The sequence below is a fragment of the Triticum urartu genome, chromosome 2A, assembly GCF_056163025.1.
Source record: "Triticum urartu cultivar PI428250 chromosome 2A, HENAU_Tu73, whole genome shotgun sequence".
Classification (NCBI taxonomy): Eukaryota; Viridiplantae; Streptophyta; class Magnoliopsida; order Poales; family Poaceae; genus Triticum; species Triticum urartu.
In genome coordinates, this window is record NC_141874.1 from 738222783 (window position 1) to 738248903 (window position 26121).

Genomic DNA, 26121 nt, shown 5'->3' on the forward strand with positions numbered 1-26121 from the left:
ACCACAAAGGGTCATTACATTGAATGTACTAACAAATTCACAGTGTAGAGCAATGCTGAATAATGGCTATCACTACATGCATAATTGGCTGGTGAAAGCTCTAAGTTTATTTTTGCATAAAGCCAATTTTCCCTACTGCAAAGGAATATATTTTATTTAACTACAAACTTGATTGACAAAAATTGAGAAGGTTCCTCCAACTCAATCCCAAAATAATAATCATTAACCCAATCAAATTAATTAAATAAAGTGTTGAGATCAACATGATAATTCAAGAACCAGATACTCAAGTTGTCCATAACCGGAGACACAGCTAACCATGATTAGTTTGTACACTCTGCAGAGGTTTACGCACTTTTCCCCACAAGACTCGATCTCCTCCGTTGGATTTCTCGCACTACATGGTGTTTGAGAAATGAATGACCGAGACACAGTCTTTCAGGAGCACTAACTCTTTACTCTGGGTGGATAGTTCTAGCATGAATAATCTTATGATCCCTTTGAGCCTGGGTGGCATTCCATAGGGTGATCACACGGGTCCTCCGGGATCCCTTGGGCAAGCACTGGGTTCTCCAGGTGCCCGGGAAAACCGCTGGGTGCTCCAGGGTGCCCCTACCATTCCACCCAGATGTGTATTAAAGTAGCCACCTTAACTTAACCATTAATAATAACTCTCACATCTGTCATGAATCACTAAAACCAAACCACGTCTACGAGCATAGCATAGCAGTATAAGCATAACGTAGTAACTCCCAGGGTTTGAATGCAAGACAATAGGTTCCTACCTCATCAACTACTTCCCAATAGCCACATGTTATCAATTCCTAACCATGCAATGTTTGAGGGTGAAACTAATGCATAAAAACTGGGTATGAAAGGGATATGATAAAAGTGTGAACTTGCCTGTACTGTTGATGAAGATGAATCGCACTCATAACTCCTGATGGTTCTACTCGTCACACTCCGGTCAATCTATCGTAAGCAAGCAATAGTAACCACACATAAGCAATCACTCAAAAGATCGGGAAGAACGAAGAAGACAATTCAGAAAACATCAAAACCAAGCAAATAACTCTTGCAACATAAAATAATTTCTAACAATACCAAAATCATGTGAATTTGGCCTTATCAGAAAGTTTAGGTCAAGAGCTTCGATCTGTAAAAAGAATCAACTAAATCGGAGTTATAAAACTCAAGTTATGATCAAACGAAGTTCAAATACAAATATGTTTGAATTCAAATTTTAAATTTTCAAAAACATGTTTAAGTTGTTTTACTGGATAGAGGGGATCATAATGAAGAAGTGGGCGTCGGTTTCGTTGGATTTGGACAAACGAGTAAAAATTAATGGTCGTTTTAAGATTAGGGACTAAACTGTGAATAAAATATTCACGGATGGGTCCCTAGACGAAAATTAAAAAGAAAAGGAAAAATTCTACCGAACGAACGTTCGCTGCTGAATGCTAGCTAACGAAAACCATTCGCTACCAGAAGCTAACGAGCGAACACTCGCTAAATAACCTAACTAAAAAACCGGGTTTTTAAAGAAAAACCGAAAAGAAAACCTAAATAAAAAACGGCGAACCAGGGCGGTTATTACCGGTCCACGGTGGGTCAACGGCGATGGTGGCTTTCCGCGGTGGCGGGCTTAGATGGCGGTGGCGCGGCTAGCAGCAGCGAGGCGCGGGCGGTGGCAGCAAGGTGCGGTGGCGGTGGCGGAGTGCGGCGGCGAGTGCGGCGGAGCTCGTCGTCGGCGGCGGCGGCAAGATGCGGCAGCGGCACGGCGAGATGCGGCGCGAGGAGAGAGAGAGAGAGGGGTCCGGGGCGGCTCTATTTATGGAGGAGAGGGGCGGTGCGATGCGTGGAGGAGGGGCAAGGCGGCGGGAGGTGGCCGAACGGAGTACGGCGGCGTGCTCGAGAGGCGTGCGGGCGGCGGACTCCTCCCGGAGTCGGAGGCGGCGGCGCGGGCACTGGGCCCTGGCCTGGCCTGGTGCTGGGCCGGCCCAGTCGGAGGGAAGGGAAAGTTTTTTTTAAACACAGTCAAGAAAATAATAAAACAAAAGAAAATAAAATATTGTATAGGCATATAATATATCAAAATTTTTAGAAAAAGATTTTCTATAGCTTGAACATTTTTCTAGAGTCAAATAAAATCCACACAAATTTAGGTAAAGCAAAGAGTGCTACTGCTACAATAAACCTAATAAAAATCATTTTAAAATACCAAAATGATTTCAAATTTATTTCTCTCTAATTTTCTGTTGTAGGGAATCATGTTACCCTATTTTCCATACATTTTATTTTTGGAGAAAAATAATTTGAATAAAACCAAATAACTCCAAATTGAAAAATAATTTCCAAAAGGACTTTAAATTTAATTCTTTTAAAAATTTCCAACTTATATTTCATATGTTTTGAAGAAGTCATTTTATCTTCTCTCATAAAAATCATTGAGTTGCTTAAAGTTTTTGAATTAGAAAATATTTCCAAATGAAATTCAAATATTTTCAAAAACCCTTTTCATTTATTTAAATGGAAGAAGTCATGTCATCTTCTCTCTAGGGTTTTGTATTTGAAAAGAATTTGAATTCATGGAGATCAGGAAGCAAGGTGAAAGTTTGGGAAAGTCATTTCATTCCCTCTCATTTAACTCTCAGAAAGTTTCAAATTTCACTCACTTTCAGTCAATCAATCACACAACAATCAAACAATCAATCAAACTATCTATTTAATATAACATTCCAAAATTTAGAATTTTGGGATGTTACAAACCTACCACCCTTAAAATGAATCTCGTCCTCAAGATTCGGAGAGGCTAGCAAGAAATAGGTTAGGGTCGGGGGTCTTCTCAAAATCCATCGATCATCACAGGGGTCTCGGGTACCCTTAGAAGCATTGTTACTGTTCCATAAAAACTCATATACTCCATCCTTATTGTTGGCAGTGTCGATATCTCAGATTCTCGAGAAAATCCCTTCTCTGGCCTCTTCCGGTAGTGGCATAACCTTTTCCTCAATACTTCTGTCCTTTCATCTTGGTAGGATTCTTCCGAGACTGGATCTTCTTAGATGACGGGTTTGGCGCCAATACTAAACAACTATCGATATCTCATGGTAGTCAGCAATTTATGGTTTCTCCTGCAGGAAAATGGGTCTGGGCTTCGTTCTCACCGTATGACCTACAATTGGCAACAGCTGCCTTGTACAAGGGAAAAAAATACTTATACCATTCTAAGGTTCAAACAAGGTTTTGATCGTCGTCTCTCTACTATAGGCAAGTCACTCAGATTTACCATCCCAAATAGCAAGGCGAACAATAAGAGTAAGTCAGTATGGTGATCAAGCCATCCCGCATCCAAATCATTACCTTGTATATGGTTTAGCAAATCTCGTATTCTAACACTCGGTCTTTCTTACAAGCATTGCAGAATTTCTCTTGTCGACGAACTAAGTTCGGATAAATCCATGAATTCCGCAAGCCAAACAAACATCTATCGTTCCTTCACAACTCTCAGGTTTTGCGTTACTCCTATAAAATCGTCTGTCGATAAAATCGTAACTTCTTCCAGGGTTTTTTTCCTTCAGCAAGAGTGTGCTTGCTTCTTGGCAGGTCCTGGGGCCTGTGGGTTATGGCCCATCTCATCACTTGTAAACCTTGAACTCATTATCGGGGCAACTGATCATTACTCCAACATCCAACTCCCTAGCATTCTTAAATCCATCCAATTGTACTGTCTCCCTTCCTTATATTGGTGCCAAACTAAAATGTGATTACTCAAACTCATCATGGGGTTACAATTGCTCCAAATTACCAACATCATACCTCCTTTATATCCAATAGTATTCATCCCATCATACTCTTGGGATATCCCACATATCGAGATAAAACTCGTATTCATACTGTCCGAAGTCCACTCCGTGGAATATCATTATCCTTTCCAGGGGTCAAGGGTCCTCACAGTTACTACCACCCTTGAATTGCACAAACTCATCCATAGACCATATTTCTCATATCCTCGAAAATGGTCAAAATCTTTCTCCATAGAGTAACAACTCATAAAATCCAAATCAGTACCAACGATGCTAACTTCATTGATTCTCCAATTATTACAATCTCTCGTGTTTCCATTACATGCCTCAACTCAACATCTCAATACAAAAGAGTTGTTCCCACTACTTCTACTATATTTCTTTTGTTGCAACTCAACTATTTAGCACCAGTCTCCTTCTCTTTGGGACAATCTCTAGCAAAGTGCCCTGCTTCATTACAGCGAAAACATACTACTTCTGATAAGTCTCGGGGTTTCCTTGTGATCACATACCCTCCTTGGGGTCCTCGGCTTCCTTTTTTTTGGGAAACTGCTGAAGTAGTGCCCTGACTCCTTGCATCTGAAACAGGTGATATGACTCAGGTCCTTCTTTGTAGAAATTGGGTTATTCCTGGAATCCAATCTATTTCTCTTCCTGGACTTTTCCGTTCCAATTAGGGCTTCTACTTCATGTGGGTCATACTCTACTTCCTCTGTCGGGAATTCTACTAGATCCCCATTCAGACAATTCTGGGAGATGTGTCCTTCTTCTCCACATGAATAGCAAGACTTGGTGTAGGGTTTAATTGGGTTTTCTTTGGGTGTGTCCTCCACCCCTTCCTTCATCACAGTTTCTTCTAAACTTTCCCTGAGGGTTTCTTTCATTGCTTCATTCTTCTGCTGGATGGTTCGTTGTACCATAGGGTAAATGTGACACTGAGCAGGGTAGTGGGTAGTCCATTCACACAAGGAACGGGTTACCTGCCTAGTAGGGCATTCTTCTTCTAGGTGACTTTCTTCACAACGAGGGCATTCATCCCTATGTTCCTTATGGTTGTGTCCTATTCCTCCACAAAGCTTGCATGCACAAGACTTCCTCATATCATTTCCATAAGGCTTCAATTTCTGGGGCACAAGCCGAGACTTTAGCAGAGTCAACTTAAATTCTTCCCAAGTGGTTACTCTTTGCCATCCATTGATGGTTTGGTACAACCTCCACCAAGTAGCAGCACCTCTTTCAAAGTACTGAAGAGCATGCTGGGCCATATCCTTTTCGGCTATAGTGTTATTCTTCATGTGATCCTCCATGTTCTGAATCCATTGGTTCGTCTCCAATTGACTTATTGGTCCTGGAACTGTGAGTTCATCTCCATTCATCCTCTATTGGGTCCATGGGTTTGGGGTGAGATAAGAGAGATAGAGAGGGATACACACAACACAAACAATAGTTTAGAAAAGACAGATTTTATTTTGTGGCTGTCGGAAAACATCAAACAAATGACAGCTCACAATCATCGCATCTAACGTAGGTATATAATAGGGGTTTGGTCTTCTAAAGGTCAATAAATCTTTAACGTCGCCAAACTTTTCAAGTCTTATTCATGTCTCTGATGGCTTCTTCCGATCGTGCTAGTCCCTCTCAAGTTCTTTTGCCAGATCATCTCTGTTGACGCGAAGTCTCTCATGACGTCCTTCAATATTTCTGGAGTTGTGTTCTAAACTTCTGGGTTTCAACATCCTTGGCATGAGCCATGGTCCTACTGTCCTTCAGTTCCTGACAAATCTTCGATATCTCGAGGTTTTTAGCTCCTCCAGCTTGGCTACTTTCAGCTTCTGGTTCCTGAGTTCTTCACGAATTGCCTTTCCTAAAGGTCCCTCTAAAATTCTTCATGTAATACTCCAGATCCTGGCAATGCACCAGCTAAGGTTAAAACTGCATCCTTTGCTGACAGATGCTCCATCAGCCTTCTACCATCCAATCCTTTCATGCATCTGCATGCTTAACTCCGCACGGTGACAATAGCATAAGCGGGCAATAACACCATGGTTAGCCGTGTCTATGCCCATGTTACTACCATGAGCTTTCATTCCATAATTGATATCTCCTGTCTTGGGGTTTTCTTGATAAAACTTTGAGTTCTAATGCTCCATGTTCCGTCTTTCTCCGACACACCTTGATCTCGGGTGTTGACAACTTCAATAGTATGGCCAGTTCCATAATGGTAGCCTTCCTAGGTCACACTAATCTGGAAACTCTTTAGAGCCTTCAAATTATCCTAGTCTTCGGAGTTCTCAACCGTTGTAGTTTCCATTATTATAATGCTCTATAAAATCCTCTTCATTCCGAAGTGGTCTTAGTTGTCTGGTATCTTGTACTTCTTGGAGTGGTCCCATCAGTCGAATCCTCGTGTGGTCAAAAAGGGGAAAGGGGTATAGTCTCACTAAAAGGGAATTTTTGAATAAGCTCAGAAGAGAAGAGAGGTAAAAGATCTTTTTGGAAATAAAGTTGTAGAGAAAATCTTTCCTATGGGCTTGCCAGTTTCTAGGGGTCGCGTCCTACAGTCAGCATGTGCTCTGATACCATCTTGTAGCGACCGACATCAGACGGTCAAGTCTCTGTGCTTAAGTGTCATCCCTGGATCGGTATGCTGACACACACAGTACTTGAGGATTTATAACAGAGGTAAATCATATGTATAAATAACGTAGATACTATTACCTCAGTCCAAAATAGCGGAAGTAACAACAAGGTTGTGGATTCCATCAACACCAATGGAAAAGTTGAGTGTAGAAATCGTAACCCTAACGTATCACTTACTCGTCGTAAGATTCCTGCAACATGAGATGTTGCAGCCACAAAGGGTCAGTACATTGAATGTACTGACAAATTCACACTGTAGAGCAATGCTGAATAATGCCTATCACTACATGCATAATTGGCTGCTGGAAGATCTAAGTTTATTTTTCCATAAAGCCAATTTTCCCTACTGCAAAGGAATATATTTTATTTAACTACAAACTTGATTGACAAAAATTGAGAAGGTTCCTCCAACTCAATCCCAAAATAATAATCATTAACCCAAGCATAACGTAGTAACTCCCAGGGTTTGAATGCAAGACAATAGGTTCCTACCTCATCAATACTTCCCAATACCCACATGTTATCAATTCCTAACCAGGCAATGTTTGAGGGTGAAACTAATGCATAAAAACTGGGTATGAAAGGGATATGATCAAAGTGTAAACTTGCCTATACTGTTGATGAAGATGAATCGCACTCATAACTCCTGATGGTTCTACTCGTCACACTCCGGTCAATCTATCATAAGCAAGCAATAGTAACCACACATAAGCGATCACTCAACAGATCGGGAAGAATGAAGAAGACAATTCGGAAAACATCAAAACCAAGCAAATAACTCTTGCAACATAAAACAATTTCTAACAGTTCCGAAATTATGTGAATTTTGCCTTATCATAAATTTTGGGTCAAGAGCTTCGATTTGCAAAAAGAATCAACTAAATCGGAGTTATAGAACTCAAGTTATGATCAAACGAAGTTCAAATACAAATCTGTTTGAATTCAAATTTTAAATTTTCAAAAACATGTTTAAGTTGTCTTATTGGATAGAGGGATCATAACGAAGAAGTTGGCATTGGTTTCATTGGATTTGGACAAACGAGTAAAAAGTAATGGTCGTTTTAAGATTACGGACTAAACTGTGAATAAAATATTCACGGATGGGTCCTTGGCCGAAAATTAAAAAGAAAAAGAAAAATTCTACCGAACGAACGTTCGCTACTGAACGCTAACTAACGAAAACCATTCGCTACCAGAAGCTAACGAGTGAACGCTCGCTAAATAACCTAACTAAAAAAACCGGGTTTTTAAAGAAAAACCGAAAGAAAACCTAAATAAAAACGGCAAACCGGGGCGGTTATTACCGGTCCACGGCGGGTCAACGGCGACGACGGCTTTTCGCGGTGGCAGGCTTCGACAGCGGCGGCGGTGGCGGAGCGCGGCGGCGAGTGCGGCGGAGCTCGTCGGTGGCGACGGTGGCAAGGTGCGGCAGCGGCGTGGCGAGATGCGGCGCGAGGAGAGAGAAAGATAGAGAGGGGTCCGGGGCGGCTCTATTTATGAAGGAGAGGGGCGGCGCGATGCGTGGAGGAGGGGCAAGGCGGAGGGAGGTGGCCGGGCGGAGTACGGCGGTGTGCTCGGGCGGCATGCGGGCGGCGGACTCCTCCCGAAGTCGGAGGCGGTGGCGTGGGCGCTAGGCCGGCCAAGTCGGAGGGAAGGGAAAGTTTTTTTAAACACAGTCAAGAAAATAATAAAACAAAAGAAAATAAAATATTGTATAGGCATATAATAGATCAAAATTTTTAGAAAAAGATTTTCTATAGCTTGAACATTTTTCTAGAGTCAAATAAAATCCACACAAATTTAGGTAAAGCAAAGGGTGCTACTTACAATAAACCCAATAAAAATCATTTTAAAAATACCAAAATGATTTCAAATTTATTTCTCTCCAATTTTCTGTTGTAGGGAATCATGTTACCCTATTTTCCATATATTTTATTTTTGGAGAAAAATAATTTGAATAAAACCAAATAACTCATAATTGAAAAATAATTTCCAAAAGGACTTTAAATTTAATTCTTTTAAAAATTTCCAACTCATATTTCATATGTTTTGAAGAAGTCATTTTATCTTCTCTCATGAAAATCATTGAGTTTCTTAAAGTTTCTGAATTAGAAAATATTTCCAAATGAAATTCAAATATTTTCAAAAACCCTTTTCATTTATTTAAATGGAAGAAGTGATGTCATCTTCTCTCTAGGGTTTTGTATTTGAAAAGAATTTGAATTCATGGAGATCAGGAAGCAATGTAAAAGTTTGGGAAAGTCATTTCATTCCCTCTCATTTAACTTTCAGAAAGTTTCAAATTTCACTCACTTTCAGTCAATCAATCACACAACAATCAAACAATCAATCAAACTATCTATTTAATATAACATTCCAAAATTTAGAATTTTGGGATGTTACATCTAGCTAAGAGTAGAGCTTGATATACTCGATGCAAGCGTCTCAGAGCTTGTTGCAATGATGCTGGTCAGCTAGAACCAATGTGGCCCCAACTCTCTTGGCATCGAGACTCTTGCGCAAAATGCTCTCACACATTAGCTTTCATCCTTTCCATGACATACCTATCTGCAGCCACGAGCAAGTGCTTGATCATCTCCTTGTTGTCATAGTTGTCATTTTCATCCATGGCAGGCAGTGAATCTTTATACATGAATTGCAGCAATGCTCTGAAAATAGCGGGCTGCATGTCTTCGATCTGCATGCACTGTTTCTCGCTATCCCCAATTGGCTCATAGAGCTCCGCATCGAAGACCGGAGACCGCAATGCGAGCACGATCTTATGCGCATGGAAGGTCTCCCCATTGACCTTGATCATCACATCGGATCCTTTGTTCCGCTCTAGCAGTTTTGCCAGATTCTTCAACAAGTCATACGGCGGCACCTCGATCTCCGGCGTCTTGTGGCGGTCGCCACGGCTGGTATTTCCTTGAGGAGAACAGTCAAATCGCACTGAATCAAGAGGCAGTCATTCTGCAGGTATGGAGATGCCTCCAGGACGTCCCTGTTCATGAACTTGGAAGCCCCCCTGAGTTGGTCGTTCCTGCATGAGTTGAACGCCGGGAGGAACGACGGCCATGAGAAAACCAGTGACGACGACCCGGTGGCCCGGTCGGTCAGCCTCAGGTCGTACAGCGCCCTCATCGTGGATTTCTTGCTCTAGAGCTCAACGAAGACTGATATAAGTTGTTGGTTTTAGAACTGAATCCGTCAGGGTAGTAGCGGATGCACCAGTCGTAGCCGCCGACGGCGAAGGTGGCAGATCGGATGAGGTTGCCGACGCCGAGGCCCTTGTGCAGCCTGTAGCCGGCGACCGTGAACTCGTGCGTGCCCCGCGCCGTATCCGGGATGCACGCCGACGCCGTAGTCATCGTACTCGGCCTCTGCAATGCCGCCATTGCCGGTGCTTGTGCGGAGGGAAAATTACGGCGGCGGCCGCCGCCGCTTCGGCGAATAGGGTTTTTTGTCAGCGACTTTTGCTCTACCGATAGGGCTGGACCTCTCCTCTGTTCTTTTAAAGAGGACCTTATCTCCTCTACTCTTGGCTGGACTGGACTGGACTATGGGCTGCTACCACTTGGGCCGGGTATTTTTGTCTAAAAATGTATTCTTCCCCTAAATTTTTCTCTAAAAGTGTACCCTTCTAAGAACAATCTAAAAAGGCAAGCTAAAAATATCAAAATATTTTTCTTCCTTGCTTCCCTTGATCGTGTAGTTTCTTGATCTAGAACAACCATAGCTTGACACAAACTTTTTGGCTCAAACTCCTTCACACATCGCTCACAACCTACACGACACAATGTCGATCTACAAAATCTCATGTTGTGATTGTCTTCTACGGAGCACATGTAAGGATGAGCCTAGTGTTCTCGCAAAAAAAAGGATGAGCCTAGTGAACCACCCGATGACGGTTGAGGTGTTTCTATTGTTTCGTCGATCAGGCTTCGGGAATTTGATGTGCGCATTTAAAAGAATGGTTGAGTGGAGTACAACATGGAGGCCTACGTCTTCTTCTGCTCTCGGTAGCAGGAAGGCAGGGGCGGAGCCAGGATTTGAGCATAGGGGGGCTAAGAACATAATGATGTAGTTCATCATATATGATTTTTATCAATATATAATTAAGTCTTACATATAGCAGCAAACAAAACTACTTTTCTAGATTTATGTGTAGAATTAAGAATTGCTAGCAGACCAACCAAACTACTTAATTATCTAGTCTTCATCTTCATTATTCGAAGATGATAAAATTGATATATGGTTTCATTTCTGAAAGGATCGAGAAGAGGTGTCTAGAGGGGGGTGATTAGACACTAAGTGCCAAAAGTTGCAGTTTTTAATATCCTTAAGTTTTGGTGGAGATTGAGCACAAATTTAACACACACAATACATATCAAGCAAGCATGCAATGAGTATATGAGCAGCGGAAAGTAAAGCATGCAACTTGCAAGAATGTAAAGGGAAAGGGTTTGGAGTATTCAAACGTAATTGGAGACACAGATGTTTTTGGCGTGGTTCTGATAGGTGGTGCTATCATACATCCACGTTGATGGAGACTTCAACCCACGGAGGGTAACGGTTGCGCGAGTCCACGGAGGGCTCCACCCAAGAAGGGTCCATGAAGAAGCAACCTTGTCTATTCCATCATGGCCGTCGCCCACGAAGGACTTGCCTCACTAGCGGTAGATCTTCACGAAGTAGGCGATCTCCTTGCCCTTACAAACTCCTTGGTTCAACTCCACAATCTTGTCGGAGACTCCCAAGTGACACCTAGCCAATCTAGGAGACACCACTCTCCAAGAAGTAACAAATGGTGTGTTGATGATGAACTCCTTGCTCTTGTGCTTCAAATGATAGTCTCCCCAACACTCAACTCTCTCTCACAGGATTTGGATTTGGTGGAAAGAAGATTTGAGTGGAAAGCAACTTGGGGAAGGCTAGAGATCAAGATTCATATGGTAGGAATGGAATATCTTGAGCTCAACACAAGTGTAGGTGGTTCTCTCTCAGCAAATGTGTATTGGAAGTGAAGATCTGTTGTGATGGCTTTCTCCACAAATGAAGAGTGTGTGGAGGGGTATATATAGCCTCCACACAAAATCTAACTGTTACACACAATCTGCCAAACTCGATGGGACCGAATCGTTAAACTCGGTCGGACCGATTTAGCAAACCTGGTGACCGTTAGGATTTTCGGTGGGACTAAGATGCAACTCGGTAGGACCGATATGGTTAGGGTTTGGGCATAACGTAATCTCGGTGTGACCGATTACACAAACTCGGTGGGACCGATTTTTTTAATAAGCTAACCAGAGAGTTGGTCAGGCAAACTCGGTGAGACCGATTACACAAACTCGGTGAGACCGATTTTGGTAATAAGCTAACCAGAGGATTTGCATTGTAATCTCAGTAGTACCGATTGCTCAAACTTGGTGGGACCGATTTTGGCAATGAACATACACAGTGAGATTACAATCCCATCTCGGTGAGACCGAGATCCCTATCGGTGAAACCGAAATGCTAGGGTTTGTGGCAGTGGCTATGACATGTGAAACTCGGTGGCGCCGGATAGAAAGAATCGGTGGGGCCGAGTTTGACTTTAGGTTTAGGTAATATGTGGATGTGGGAAGATAGTTGAGGGTTTTGGAGCATATCACTAAGCACATGAAGCAAGAGGCTCATTAAGCAACACCTCATCCCTCCTTAATAGTATTGGCTTTTCCTATAGACTCAATGTGATCTTGGATCACTAAAATATAAAATGTAGAGTCTTCACCTTGAAGCTTGAGCCAATCCTTTGTCCTTAGCATCTTGAAGGGGTTCCACATCCTTTAGTCCATGCCACTCCATTGTTGAACTTATCTGAAACATACTAGGTAAAAGTGTTAGTCCAACAAGAGATATGTTGACATTAATTACCAAAACCACCCAGGGAGCACTTGTGCTTTCAATCTCCCCCTTTTTGGTAATTGATGACAACATACATCAAAGCTTTAGATAAAGATATAGAGAATAGCAATTAAAGCTTTGGAAAGACATGTAACATGCAAAGGCTCCCCCTACATGTATGCAAACATGTGAATATTGAATATAGGAGCATGTGAATGCATAAACATGACAGAGTAAGCAATGTGTTACATGTATCTTGGCTATATGCATCAGAGCAAATGATGTGAATATGAGAAAAGTACCTTCATGCTCATGAGTCCTTCTTGCAAACAGTATGTACATCAGCAAGAATTTCTCATTCACATGATTGTGATGCATATACTTACCTTGTGGTCTTGAGTTGGCTTAGAATGGGATGAACCTGCGCAAACAAGGTTAGATAACATAGATACACCTACTAACGAGAGCAAACTAGAGAGACCACAAGAGAACCAAGACTGGGATGACATGTAGAGTGAGTACTAAGTACTACATTGGATATAGACATGTCCCCAAAGATAAAAATATGAAATAGGATCAGAGATTTCCTTCCCTTAGATGTCTTTCTCCCCCTGAATCTAACATGAGATATTTGGAGAAGATAGGGAACAGAAAATCAGAGCAATAGAAAAGAAACAACAGAGCTTGAGCTAAAACAAACAAGCAAACATGCCTTTCCCCTTTTAAAGACATGTGACATCTCTCCTCTTGAACACCAAGCATCTGGGGTCATTGATGATATTACTTTCTCTCCCCCTGAGTATTCTCTCTTTCTCCCCCTATAGGAAAGATTAAGCTTTGATGTGATCTCTCTCGCCCCCTTTGACATCAATTTCCAAGAAGGGTCTTCTGGACATGTGATATAAATGGGTTGGTCCTTGAGTCACAGAGCAAAGCAGCATGTGTAACATGATGCTGGTAGGGGACAAGAATCATTGAGTGGAGCTGGAGCAAACAGAAATCAGGAATAAGTGGCAAGTTGGTTTTCCTGTGATGAAACCGATGACTCCAAGTTGTGTGCTTTGGTTGCACCGAAAGATTTCGGTTAGACCGAAGAAAACAAACCGGTGTGACCAAGTTCATCAGAGTGAAATTAACTTGTCACCTCAGCTCACTAGACAAGTAGTATCACACAAAGATTTGCAAGGAATTAACTGAAAGATTTGCAATGAATTAGATGCAGAAAATGCAGAACAAAAAGAAAAAGAAAGAAACTAAAAGATCTAGATGAAGTTTTTTTAGAAGGGGAAACAAATATGTATGAGACAAATGCAATAGCACAGAAAAGAACACAAGAGAACTTCATCTAGAGTTGGGCGGTGACAAAGTCACCTATGTTAGAGTATATTGACTTAGGAGTCAAGTGAGAGCACTTGATCATAGGTCATACTCATCGTTTAAGCTCAAAATGGGGTTACCATTTTTCGTTTAAGCATCTTGATGTATTCACATCTTGTCGAGTTGCTTTGACTCATGACTTGGAGTAAAGCTTCTCTAAGATGGAATAACATACCTTGGGTGGTGGTGTTGATCTTGCTCATCTAGTTGAACTTGTGTGGGTTGCTCAAGGTTGATGTAGTTCATCAAGAGTTGGGAGCACCACTTGGAGTTTGAGTTCATCTACCTACATGGGTTAGTCTTGCAAGGAATAGCACTTGTGTATCCAAAATGACAATTATAAGATTTAACATAGTATTTGTCAAAGGATATGTTTGAATGGTTTCGTGCTTCCTTGTCTTCAACCACCTTTGTGTAGAGTCTTGGTGATGTAGAGATTGCTCAAGATGTGAGTGAGTTGCAATCTCATAGATTTAGATTCAACCAAGTACCTATATGGGTTAGATAACATGCAAGGTGCAAATATATCCAAGACATATGAATAGCATCATAAGAGAAATATCGAGGATTAGTCATAGGCTCATGCCCCGTATGTATCCAATGGAGTTCCTACTCCAAGTTTGAAGCATCAATGATGTTCAATTCACCTCTTAACCTGCAGAACACTTTCTCATCAAGTGGTTTAGTGAATATATCTGCCAATTGCTTATCGGTGCAAACATGCTTAAGGTTAGTGTCCCCTTTGGCAACATGATCTCGAATGAAATGATGACGAACTTCAATATGCTTAGTTCGAGAGTGTTGCACGGGATTGTGAGCAATCTTAATAGCACTTTCATTGTCACAAAGCAATGAAACATGTTTCACATATATCCCATAATCTTTAAGAGTTTGGGTCATCCAAAGCAATTGAGCACAACATGAACCAACGGCAATGTATTCCGCTTCGGCGGTGGATAAGGATACCGAGTTTTGTTTCTTGGAAGACCAAGACACAAGAGATATACCAAGGAATTGACAAGTACCCGAAGTGGACTTTCTATCAACCTTGTCTCCAGCATAGTCCGAATCGGAGTAGCCAACAAGATCAAAAGAGGACCTCTTAGGATACCAAATGCCAAAATTTGGTGTATGGATTAAGTATCTCACTATCCTTTTCACAGCCTTAAGATGACATTCTTTAGGAGCAGCTTGATATCGTGCACACATGCATACACTTAGCATAATATCAGGACGAGAGGCACATAAATATAACAATGAACCAATCATAGAGCGATAAATTTTTTGATCAACCGGTTCACCATCTTTGGTCAAATCAAGATGTCCAGTAGTAGGCATGGGTGTAGGCATACCTTTGCATTCTTGCATATTTAACTTCTTGAATAAGTCTTAGGTGTACTTCGTTTGAGAGACAAATGTACCTTCCTTAGTTTGCTTGATTTGCAAACCGAGAAAGAATTTGAGTTCACTCATCATAGACATTTCAAACTTCTCCGACATTAGCTTTCCAAACTTCTTACTAAAATGAGGGTTAGTTGAACCAAATATGATATCATCAACATAAATTTGGCACACAAATAGTTCTCCATTAACCCTTTTAGTAAAAAGAGTAGAATCAATTTTACCAATTTCAAAGCCTTTTTCAGTAAGGAACTTGGTCAAGCATTTATACCATTCTCTAGGAGCTTGTTTAAGACCATAAAGGGCTTTGTGAAGTTTGTAAACATGATTAGGTTTCTTAGGATTAACAAAGCCGGGAGGTTGCTTAACATAAACTTCCTCTTCAATTTTGCCATTTAGAAAAGCGCTTTTAATGTCCATTTGGTATAAGGTGATATCATGGTGATTAGCATAGGCAAGTAAGATGCGAATGGACTCAAGTCTAGCAACAGGAGCATATGTCTCACCATAGTCCATACCTTCAACTTGTGTATAGCCTTGGGCGACGAGACGTGCTTTGTTGCGAACCACTTGTCCATCTTCATCTTGCTTTTTGCGAAACACCCATTTTGTACCAATGATGTTGTGGTTGTTGTCGGGCTTCTCGACCAATGTCCACACTTGATTTCTCTCGAAGTTGTGTAGCTCCTCATGCATAGAGTTTATCCAATCCGGATCCTTCAATGCTTCTTCAACCTTCATAGGTTCAATTTTAGAAATGAATGAGTAATGTTCACAAAAGTTAGCTAAGCGAGTTTTAGAGCGAGTGATTCTCCCGGTTTGGATATCATTGTAGATTTGCTCGACGGGATGATCTTTGGCAACTCTTGCTCGAACTCGTGAAAGATTTTGCTTGGGTCGGGGTGGAACATCCTCTTCATCTTGCTCTTCTTCTTGGCCTTCTTCATTGTTGACGTTGTCGTTCTCTTGTCGTGGTGGAGAAGGAGGTTGTTGATGTTCATCTTGGTGTACTTCCTCGTTTTCTTCATCTTGACGTGTCCCACTTGTGGATGCTTCTGTATCAACTCTTGGTTCACCTTATCGTGAGGTAGAAGCTTCCACTTGGACGGACGAGGTACTCTCCTTCATCTCCGTTGGACGAATCTTGCCAATGGACAAGTCTTGTATTGCTTCTGAAGGGTCTTTGTCTCCTACATCAATTGGCAATTGCTCTACTTGCGAGCCGTTAGATTCATCAAACTTCACATCTACCGTCTCTTCAACCTTTCGGGTGAAATTGTTGTAGACACGGTAGGTGTGAGAGTTTGAGCCATAACCAAGTAGAAAACCTTCATGAGACTTAGGAGCAAATTTAGAACGACGATGCTTATCAAGAATGTAGCATTTTGAGCCAAATACTCGAAAGTATCCAACTTGGGGTTTGTTACCGGTGAGGAGCTCGTATGCTGTCTTGCCGAGTAGCTTGTGAAGATACAAGCGATTTGTTGCATGACAAGCTGTCTCAACTGCTTCCGCCCAAAAGTGCTTTGGCGTTTTGTACTCATCAAGCATCGTTCTTGCCATCTCGATAAGAGTCCGGTTCTTCCTCTCAACAACTCCATTTTGTTGAGGTGTGTACGTAGCCGAGAACTCGTGTGAAATCCCTTCTTCGTCAAGAAAGGTGTCCACATTTGCGTTCTTGAACTCCGTTCCGTTGTCGCTCCGAACCTTCTTGATCTTCACGTCAAACTGATTTTGGGCCTTCCTAGCGAAGTTTTTGAAGATCTTTTGGACCTGTGACTTGTCATCAAGAAAGAACACCCACGTAAATCTTGAAAAATCATCAACTATGACTAGACCAAATGAGTTACCACCAAGACTTTTGTAAGCATTTGGACCAAAGAGATCCATGTGAAGTAGCTCGAGTGGTCTTCTTGTGGTCATGATGTTCTTCGCGCGGTGACTTCCTCCAACTTGTTTCCCTGCTTGACAAGCACTACAAAGTCTATCCTTGTCAAATATGACATCTTTTATTCCAAGGATATGATCACCTTTAATAAGCTTATCAAGATTTCGCATTCCAACATGACCTAGTCTTCTATGCCACAACCAGCCTTTAGAAGATTTAGCAATTAAGCAAGTTTTAGGTTGAGCCTTTTTAGTGAAATCAACAATGTAAAGATCTCCTCTACGTATACCGGTAAAGACCATTATATGATTGTCTCTATGAAACACTTGGCAATCTACTTCAGTGAATAAGACATTGAAACCGAAATCCGCAAGTCTAGAAACTGAAAGTAAATTGTATCCAAGGGATTCAACGAGCATGACATTTTGTATGGAGCTATCGTGTGAGATGGCCACCTTACCAAGGCCAACCACCTTACCCTTTGAATTATCACCAAAGGTGACATATTTTCGAGGGCCGTCATTTTCAGCAAGCTCACGGAACATCTCTTCATCTCCGGTCATATGATCAGCACATCCACTATCAAGGACCCATTCCTTTCCTCCAGCCATGTAGCCGCGAAGATTTATAAGACCAAAATGTCTCATTGCATTATCAAGATCATATTCACTATCATCTTCATCATAATATCCATGTTCAACATTATCTTGTGATTGATCAATTCCAAGAGAGGGTAATTCATTAGATAAATGATCATCAAAGTGGTTACCTTTATGAATTTTAATAGCTTCAGATATGATATCACTAATGATTCCAACATTTCCTTTAGCACGCATGAGATTGGTAAGCTCAAATAGACAATCACCAAAGCTAGGATCACTAGAGTTCATCTTACTCAAAGCAATAGACTTATGGAGAATTTCGTCTAAATTTTTTAAGGAATAATCGGGAAATCGTTCCTCAAGAAATTTCCATATAGTATAGGCACACTTGAGAGTAGGCAAACATCTAATCAAGTTTCTAGGCAAGCCTCTAATGATGAGCTCAACGGTTCTAAGATTGCGAATCATGTCAATATCTTCATCTAGGGTAGGGTGCAAAGGATCAATATGAGGTGCACAAGGACTAGCAATGTACTTGTCCAAATGATATTCATTGAAAATCTCAAGCATTTCATTTTTCCACTCATGAAAATACTCTCCATAAAGAATGGACACTCTATGTCTAAGACTCCCTAAAGTAGACACATCCATCTTCCTCCAAAGGTGTTTAAACCAAGGCAATGGAGGCCAAAGCTCTGATACCAATTGAAAGGATCGAGAAGAGGTGTCTAGAGGGGGGGTGATTAGACACTAAGTGCCAAAAGTTGCAATTTTTAATATCCTTAAGTTATGGTGGAGATTGAGCATAAATTTAACACACACAATACATATCAAGCAAGCATGCAATGAGTATATGAGCAGCGCAAAGTAAAGCATGCAACTTGCAAGAATGTAAAGGGAAAGGGTTTGGAGTATTCAAACGCAATTGGAGACACAGATGTTTTTGGCGTGGTTCCGATAGGTGGTGCTATCGTACATCCACATTGATGGAGACTTCAACCCACGGAGGGTAACGGTTGCGCGAGTCCATGAAGGGCTCCACCCAAGAAGGGTCCACGAAGAAGCAACCTTGTCTATTCCATCATGGCCGTCGCCCACGAAGGACTTGCCTCACTAGCGGTAGATCTTCACGAAGTAGGCAATCTCCTTGCCCTTACAAACTCCTTGGTTCAACTCCACAATCTTGTCGGAGGCTCCCAAGTGACACCTAGCCAATCTAGGAGACACCACTCTCCAAGAAGTAACAAATGGTGTGTTGATGATGATCTCCTTGCTCTTGTGCTTCAACTGATAGTCTCCACAACACTCAACTCTCTCTCACGGGATTTGGATTTGGTGGAAAGAAGATTTGAGTGGAAAGCAACTTGGGGAAGGCTAGAGCTCAAGATTCATATGGTAGGAATGGAATATCTTGAGCTCAACACAGGTGTAGGTGGTTCTCTCTCAGAAAATGTGTATTGGAAGTGAAGATCTGTTCTGATGGCTTTCTCCACAAATGAAGAGTGGGTGGAGGGGTATATATAGCCTCCACACAAAATCTAACCGTTACACACAATCCGCCAAACTCGGTGGGACCGAATCATTAAACTCAGTTGGACCGATTTAGCAAACCTGGTGACCGTTAGGATTTTCGGTGGGACTGAGATGCAACTCGGTAGGACCGATATGGTTAGGGTTTGGGCATAACGTAATCTTCGTGTGGCCGATTACACAAACTCAGTGGGACCGATTTTGGTAATAAGCTAACCAGAGAGTTGGTCAAGCAAACTCGGTGAGACCGATTACACAAACTCGGTGAGACCGATTTTGGTAATAAGCTAACCAGAGGATTTGCATTGTAATCTCGGTAGTACCGATTGCTCAAACTCGGTGGGACCTATTTTGGCAATGAACATACACAGTGAGATTACAATCCCATCTCGGTGAGACCGAGATCCCTATCGGTGAAATCGAAATGCTAGGGTTTGTGGCAGTGGCTATGACATGTGAAACTCGATGGCGCCGGATAGAAAGAATCGGTGGGGCCGAGTTTGACTTTAGGTTTAGGTCATATGTGGATGTGGGAAGATAGTTGAGGGTTTTGGAGCATATCACTAAGCACATGAAGCAAGAGGCTCATTAAGCAACACCTCATCCCTCCTTGATAGTATTGGCTTTTCCTATAGACTCAATGTGATCTTGGATCACTAAAATATAAAATGTAGAGTCTTCACCTTGAAGCTTGAGCCAATCCTTTGTCCTTAGCATCTTGAAGGGGTTCCACATCCTTTAGTCCATGCCACTCCATTGTTGAACTTATCTGAAACATACTAGGTAAAAGTGTTAGTCCAACAAGAGATATGTTGACATTAATTACCAAAACCACCCAGGGAGCACTTGTGCTTTCAATTTTCAGTAAACCAACTTGGTTTTTATTGTATTCTTAATTATCTATATGATTCCCTTAGTGGTGTCATGTGAACGTCGACTACATCACACTTCACCATATTTGGGCCTAAGGGAATTCATTGTGGAGTAGCAATTAGATGGTGGGTTGCGAGAGTGACAGAAGCTTAAACCCCAGTTTATGCGTTATTCCGTAAGGGACCGATTGGATCCAAAAGTTTAATGCTATGGTTAGAATTTATTCTTAATACTTTTCTCATAGTTGCGGATGCTTGCGGGAGGGTTAATCATAGTAGGAGGTTCGTTCAAGTAAGAACAACACCTAAGCACTGGTCCACCCACATATCAAATTATCAAAGTACCAAACACGAATTAAACCAACATGATGAAAGTGACTAGATGAAACCACTTATTTCAGTACTTGCAGAGAATACCTTGCTGAAAACCACTTGTCATCTCCTTCTGCTCCTCGTTGGGTTAGACACTCTTTCTTATCGAAAAGAGCTACAATTGATCCCCTATACTTGTGGGTCATCGCCCGGCTATTGTGGGACAAAGCAGAGAATGACCTGCTTGCTAAAGGGGTCGAACCAGCGACATTGCACTGGCCAGACCGTTCAAGGACTTGGTTCTTCGGGGTTGGGGGAACTTTGGACCCTAAAACAGGGGAGTGCCAATGGACGGACGAGCAAGTTGCAATACCCGTCAAGAAGCTTCAGGAGTATATCACCGCAGCACGGCAAGGGACGTTCATTCCCTATAGAGAGCAGCACGAGCTGACTGAGGCCCTCGGGAATCCTGAGCACCCTAGACGAACACGAGGCACACAGGCTCCGTTCCGTGGGTGGTTGGGGTTCCTAGCACAGGCGGTGACAGAACCCGGGAGAGAAAGAGGAAAGCGCAGTTGAGTGAAATGCAGAAGCTCAATGCAAGACTACTAAAGCTAGAGGAACTTGAGGGCCAGCGAGTTGCCGGCCAACCATCTCAGCAGCACGAAGCTATCCTAGAAGCTACCCCGCCATCTCAGTGGAGAAGCAGCGTGGCTTCCACGGAGCTTGTTCAGCCTGACTTCACAGCTCCTAGCTGCCCCATGGATACTATCACGGAGGCTCAACATTGCCAGCTTATGATGAAATGGCAGAACCTCACCTTGAAGGCGGCTGTCAGCTCTGTTGAACCTCCTCAACCTGATAGAACTTTTCACTGTCGTCCGATTCCACATGGCTATGCTGTTGTGACGATGGATGAAGTAATGGAGGGATTTGAGGATCTTGAGCTTGACCACCCTACAGGTGAAGGGGATCATCAGCTGGATTATGATCTGAGGACTACATGTCTATGCCGGAAGGAGTACATCAAGCTTCCAGACTGGACGCCTCTGCCTCCTCCTCTGGTGAGTCACGGCACTCCGCCTCCTCCGACGACGACGACGAGTGATCAGGGCACTCCGCCTCCTTCTCCGGCTCCTCCGGCGCGTGAGGGTACTCCGCCTCCTCCGACACGTCAGAGAAGTCCGCATCCTCCTCCGCCTCGTCAGCAACGGCGGAAGATAGACGCCGCCGCTCCGGCTCCTCCGGCGCGTTGGAGCACTCCGCCTCCTTCTCTGCCCCGTAAGCAACGACGGACACTACAAGAAATATGTCAACTAGTGACCTTCTGTCAGTGACCCTGGAAGAATTGGTCATGGATCTATGACCATTTGAGACCAATTGGTCAAAAGCTGTTCAGGGAGCTCCAAACCCTAAACCATTGCGACCATTTTGGTCAGAAAGGTCGTAATTTCCTTACATGAAATGGTCATAAAGCAAACAGTGCTGGCCCGCTGCCTTATTTCTAGTTGTTAACGACCAATATAGATGGTCATAGCCTTGTAAATTGTGGTGGGTTGTGATGACTAGACGCCATCTCATCAGTTTTGCCTATTTGTCATGTCCATGTGTCAATTTTTGCCCTAGGTTGTGAAGCAACCTATATTTCTGTTATTCCAAAAATTCCCAAAAAAATCTCATAAATTGTTTGGATCATATCTTCATCAAATATGTCAAAAACCTTCCTTGCCTAGTTCAAAAATAACTCAACAATATTCATTTTCCTATTATGTTCAGAGCAGCACTTTGTGAAGGAAGTGTTATTTATATATTCTTGATTTCCCTAAAAATTTGTGAAGACATTCTTCTTAGTATATGATCATCCTCAGTCAAAACTCACGCCCATTGGCCATGTGCATTTCCCGTACCGCTAATCAAACACTTGGGTGCTAATTCATCTTTGAGCATAGTTCGGTCTCCTCATGAGAATCTTATGTTGTAATTTTCTTCCTAGCACCTACCTGGGGAGTGCCCAACCCACTAGACATTCCTAGACCGCCCAGAATGCATGGCAACGCCACAGTCACGCGGTGACCACGCGGCGGGCATGCGAGCTTATGCGCTCTAGAGTTGGGGCCCTCGGCCACCGTCCAAACCTCAATGTATCGCCATCAAACCATGTATTTCTGACTAAATAGATACTTATTTACCTAGAAATGATTTTTGGAAAAAATAAAGACCAAGCTATGAGGCAGCTGCAGTTCAAATTTGACCCGCTTCCAACTAAATCGACGGGAATTTGTCTTTTTCACCAGAGGTGGGTCAAAACTTTTGACACCCAACCATTTTGTCAATTGTGCATTAAATATGGCCTAGTATTTTATAAAATTGATTAGGTCCAATTTTGCAACAAATATATGGTAGGTCCTTCACAAAAAAACTCATTTCGGGCACTCGGAAAATGGAAAATGTATTTTCTGTGAAAAGAAAATGAAAACTCCCTTAGGCAACATTGTTTGGGATTCCAAGATGCACCCTTTTGCACAATATGGGATCATTTGAACAAACTATGCCATGAATGTGGCCATAAGATTGATCATTTGGCTTGAAAGCCATGAATCTTCACGCATGATAGCTCATTTCTGAGAACACTTTTTAAAAATAATTTCTGTACTACAAGTTTATTATTTTTCCTAGAAACTTGGTCACATATAGTGACACAATGCGAAGATTTTCCAACTTTTTGATTTTTTTTGAATTTTTTATGCCTGTTTCAAAATGCGGTCAAAACAGCGGGGCTTGACCGTTCCTAGCTAGTGGTTGAATCTTAGAATTTTTTTGTGTTTCTCTGATTAAATAGATACTTATGTACCTATAAATGATTTTAAAAAAAAATTAAGAGCAAACTATGAGGCAGCCGCAGTTCAAATTTGACCCGTTTCCAACTGAATCGGCAGAAATTTGTCTTTTTCACGAGAGGTGGATAAAAGCTTTTGAAACCCAACCATTTGTTCAATTATGCATTAAATATGTCCTAGTATTTTAGAAAGTTTATTTGGTACAATTTTACAACAAATATTTGGTAGGTCATTCACAAAAGAACTCATTTTGGGCACTCTAAAAATGGAAAATAAATTTTTCGTTCAAAGAAAATGAAAACTTCCTTAGGCAACATTGTTTGTCATTCCAATATGCACCCTTGTGCATAATATGAGATCATTTGACAAACTATGTCATGAATGTGGCCATAAGATTGATCATTTGGCTTGAAAGCCATGAATCTTCACACTTGATAGCTCGTTTCCGAGAACACTTTTTTTAAATAATTTCCGTATTACAAGTTTATAATTTTTCCTGCTAACTTGGTCACATATAATGATGCAATGCGAAGGTTTTCCAAATTGTTTATTTTTTTGAATTTTTTATGCCCGTTTCAAAATGCGGTCAAAACGGCGGGAATGACCGTTCCTAGCTAGTGGTTGAATCTTGGAATTTTTTGGTATTTCTCTGATTAAATAGATACTTATGTACCTAGAAATGATTTTTGGAAAAAAATAAAGAGCAAACTACGAGGTAGATACAGTTCAAATTTGACCCGCTTCCAGCTGAATCGGCGAAAATTTGTCTTTTTCATGAGAGGTGGATCAAAACTTTTTACACCCAACCATTTGGTCAATTGTGCATTAAATATGTCCTAGTATTTTAGAAAATTGACTTGGTACAATTTTGCAACAAATATATGGTAGGTCCTTCACAAAAAAACTCATTTTGGGCACTCGAAAAATGGAAAATGAATTTTTCATCCAAAAAAATGAAAACTTCCTGAAGCAACATTATTTGTCATTCCAATATGCACCCTTGTGCACAATATGAGATCATTTGAATGAACTATGCCATGAATGTGGCCGCATGATTGAGCATTTAGGTTGAAGGCCATTCATCTTCACACTTGATAGCTCGTTTCTGAGAACACTTTTTTAAAATAATCGCCGTATTGCAAGTTTATAATTTTTGCTGGTAACTTGGTCACATATAATGACACAATGCGAAGGTTTTCCAATTTTTTTGATTTTTTTGAATTTTTTATGCCCGTTTCAAGATGCGGTTAAAATAGCGGGCATGACCGTTCCTAGCTAGTGGTTGAATCTTGGAATTTTTTTGGTGTTTCTCTGATTAAATAGATACTTATGTACCTAGAAATGATTTTTGGAAAAAATAAAGAGCAAACTATAAGGCAGCTGCAGTTCAAACTTGACCCGCTTCTAGCTGGATTGGCGGAAATTTGTCTTTTTCACCAGAGGTGGATCAAAACTTTTGACAGCCAACCATTTGATCAATTGTGTATTAAACATGGCCTAATATTTTAGAAAATTGATTTGATCCAATTTTGCAACAAATATATGGTAGGTCCTTCACGAAAAAACTCATTTTGAGCACTCAAAAAATGGAAAATGTTTTTTTGCCAAAAACTCATTTCTCATGACACCTTTTAAATGTTATTTATCTTATTTCTTGTTTGTTATTTTTCCTGAAAACTTGTTCAAATTTGGTGACACAATGAGAAGGTTTTGCATTTTTCAGGTCATAAAATAGCTGACATGATTTTAACACATTAATTTTAGGCAACTATGACCTATTTAGATGGTCATAACCTCATATTGCATCCTGATTGATCCGTGGACATCTCACGCGGATCACGCATCATACGCCATCGGATGCTCGCGGATCCAACGGCCGTCCTCAACCCTTCCACACCAACCCTGAAACCCTAACTGGTCATTTTCCATCCACCCCACCCCCTCCCCCCGCGCCTCCTTTCTTTCCCACATCCATCCATCGATCCCCTTCCATCTCCTCGCTCAGCTTCAGTCTTCTGTCGCCGTCCTCCCCATCTCACATCTGCATCGCGCCGCCCCTCCTCCCAATCCCGTCTGGCGCCGCCGCACCCCACACCCGCTGCTGCCCCCACTCCTCTAGTGTGTTCGTCCAGCCACTCCAGCGCCGCCTCCCTCCCCATCGACCAGCGCCTCACTGGCTGTCCAGTGCCGCCACCACGCCTCCAACGCCAGTCTCCCACCCCACCGAGCGCTGAGCCCTCGCCATCCAGCACCGCCCACCTCCCCATCAAGCACCTCCCCATCAAGCGCCGCCGAGATTCCGGGAGAGACCCCCGCCGCAATGCTGAGAAGGTGGCATGTCTGGGGCTGGCCCGACGGTAGCCAAGTCTGGGTCCCCGCCCCCGACCCCGACGCACCGCCCCCGCCGCCGCCCGCCGCGGCCCCGCCTCTTCCTCCACCGGGGCACGCCACGGGGACAGTCGCTGCTTCATTCGAGGACGCGCCGGTCAAAGGTACCCCCCCATCATGCTCTCATCTCGGCGTGGATTCCTTCCTAAAAATGGCGATGGATACTGACTTGACTGGCCCCTCTCCCGCGTCGTTGTTTCTCCGATCCAAAACCCTAGGCCGGGGCGCTGCCGACGGATGATGCGTCGAGTCCATGGCCGACCCCCTCGTCCAAGGTGCGGCCTCCTCCCTTCACCTCTTCTATTTGGTCCTTGTCTGTATGAGCACGCGTGTGCCCCTACCTGCATCCTCAACTATTGAAATGGCTGCGCGCGTGCTCAAGCATCTCTAACCGATCCCTATATGGCCTCTTATCTTTAACTCCTCAAATTTGCTCCTCTATAAATTAGTGGTTCCTAGCTGAATCCTTAAACTTAACTCCTTAAAAGTTAAACACAAATTCATGCGAATTTGATTCACACTAGTCCATCAAACATGATTTGAACTCGATTCAGACTAGTAGCATAAACTATATTACTA

At 42.4% G+C, this 26121-nt stretch overlaps 1 pseudogene; it reads right to left on the reverse strand.

Annotated features, from left to right (window-relative positions):
• Window positions 1-8858: 8858 nt before the first annotated feature.
• Window positions 8859-9847, reverse strand: LOC147987472 (BTB/POZ and MATH domain-containing protein 1 pseudogene; annotated as a pseudogene).
• Window positions 9848-26121: the final 16274 nt, after the last annotated feature.